The following is a 2451-nucleotide window of genomic DNA, read 5'->3' on the forward strand; positions in this document are numbered from 1 at the left end:
CAGCCATCCAAAGCTGATGGCCATTTGCTGAGTTTATAGTTTGAGAAGAAAGAAGCGTAATATGGACCTTTAAGTACGTCAGTTTTTTAAAAACTTTTAATGGATGTTTTACGGCAGACACAACTGCCTAAGGTCATATGAGGGCCAGAAGATTAGAGGTGTTACAAGAGAGCAACAAACATAAAAAAGAAGAAGGGGAGATAAGGGACGATAGATGTTTGATAGGAAAGAAGAAACAAACCACACCAGAGCACCCGCCAACCACCCACTCACATACGTACGTCAAAGCTAGGAAAGACAAACAAGAGAGGCAAAAGAAAGATGTGGAAGAAAAGAAGTAGGACCTACACAAGAAATGCACTCCAACAACCCTCTGGAAAGATTTCTAATTTAAGTTTTAGTAAGAGTTTTACGGCACTTGCAACACAATAAGGTCATATACGTGCCGAAGAATAGAGGCGTTACAAGAGAGTAACAAACACAAAAAAGAAGGAGGGAAAATTAGGACAAAAATGATAAGACGTTCGATAGGAAAGAGGGAGCAAACCACAGACTAGAGCTCCCGCCAACCACCCACCCCTTGGAAAGCAGCAAGGTTTGGGTTAGTCCAGCTTGAGAAAGGAGAAGCACGCCAACACAGCAAAGATAATTCAGTGCAAGGGAAACAACAAAATGAATAAAAGGTAAAACGGTATAGATCTAGGGTTAACACCCCTGTCAACACTACGAGTATTATTAGGTTGTTCAAAAGGAGGGACCTCCTTGTTTAACGTCCATCTCCGAAAGGACCGAGCCCAGTAGGAAGTTAATGTAAAGTGCCTTTTCCAAAGGACACAACGTCGGACCAAGCTGAGGCTCAAACCCCCGATCCCGCAATCTCACGATTGCTGGTCCGAAAACGTGACTAAGACAGGTGTGAGTTTTGGTAAGAGTTTTACGGCACTTGCAAAATAATAACTTATAATATAAGGCCATAAGCGTTTTACGGCACTTGCAACATAATAACTTATAATATAAGGTCATAAGAGTTTTACGGCACTTGCAACACAATAAGGTCATAAAAGTGTCAGAGATGTAGAGGTGCTACAAGAGAGTAACAAACACAAATAAGAAGGAGAAGAGATCGGGACGATAGATGTTTGTTGATAGGAAAGAAGGAGCAAACCACACCAGAGCACCCGCCAACCACTCGCTAAACCAAGACAGTGACTGAAACAACAAAGGCAAACAAAGAAAGAAGGACCAACCCGTGGCACCCTCTAACTACCAGAAGAGCACAGCACGAATTTTGTTGTTGTTACAGTAAGGTTATACGGCGCACGCAACTGCATTAAGGTCATATGAGCACCAAGGGGTGGATGTCAACAGAGAAGTCCAAACGGGGAATCAGACTTACTCTGCTCACCTCTCTAGCCTCAACAGCACAAAGTCAGCTTCGACTATCAAGGCTCCCGGAAATAGCAGTTCACAAGAAAGTGACAAACATACAAAAGAAGTAGAGGAAAAATGATGATAGTAAGGATGAGGAAAGAAAAAGCAGCAGTTCCCCCTATATTGTTCCGGTATGAGCATGACATTGATAAATCCGCCCATGTACAATCTGCAAGAAATTAGCGTTAAGAAAATCTTCAAATAAATGACACCAACATCTTTTCTTACAATAAGCAAATAAAACTTTAATCCATCTGTGTAACTAAATGGCGTGATGTGATATCTTCTTGTGACAGAAAAAAAAGTCAAATGACGGACGCTACACAAAGTGAGCAGACACAGACAGCAATCGCAGAGATTCACACACCAAACAGAATATTATACACATATATATACACATATACATTTATACATTTATAATCCACACTGGTTCACATTGGCTTAAAAGATCATCGTAATTCAGACACAATTTCAATGCCAAAACAAAATCAATAAAAATGCCATTAAAATTTGTTTTGTTTTTGTTTTTTGTTTTTTTTGAGCGGCGAGCTCTATAAACCAATTTGTCGTGGACCCATTAAAACACACTTACTGTGCGTGGATAACATTATAAAAGCTAAAAGCTTCGCACATTCTTTTTAAAATAGCAAATAAATAGTTGATATCAACAACAACTAAATAATAATAATAATACTAAAGGCGAAAGCAATAACAATTATAATAATAAGCATAAGAGCAAAAAAATAACAAACTTCATAATAATTATCACAATTTTAACACAAATTAATTTCTAAAATATTAAATGAATAACATCTTAAATTTTTGCTCTCTCTAAGTTTGTTTTTTTTAAAAAAAAGGTAAAGGTAGAAGTATCTCTACAAAAAAGGTTTCATTATAAAGAAGAATTTTCAACTTCTGCTTCGGTGGTGTGTGTTGAATAAGGGACCAACACTTACTAAACTTGCATTTTGCATAAAGACCACCCAAAGATTTACCATACCTCATCCTCCTCCTACCCCA

The sequence above is a fragment of the Aplysia californica genome, unplaced genomic scaffold (assembly GCF_000002075.1).
Source record: "Aplysia californica isolate F4 #8 unplaced genomic scaffold, AplCal3.0 scaffold01319, whole genome shotgun sequence".
Lineage (NCBI taxonomy): Eukaryota > Metazoa > Mollusca > Gastropoda > Aplysiida > Aplysiidae > Aplysia > Aplysia californica.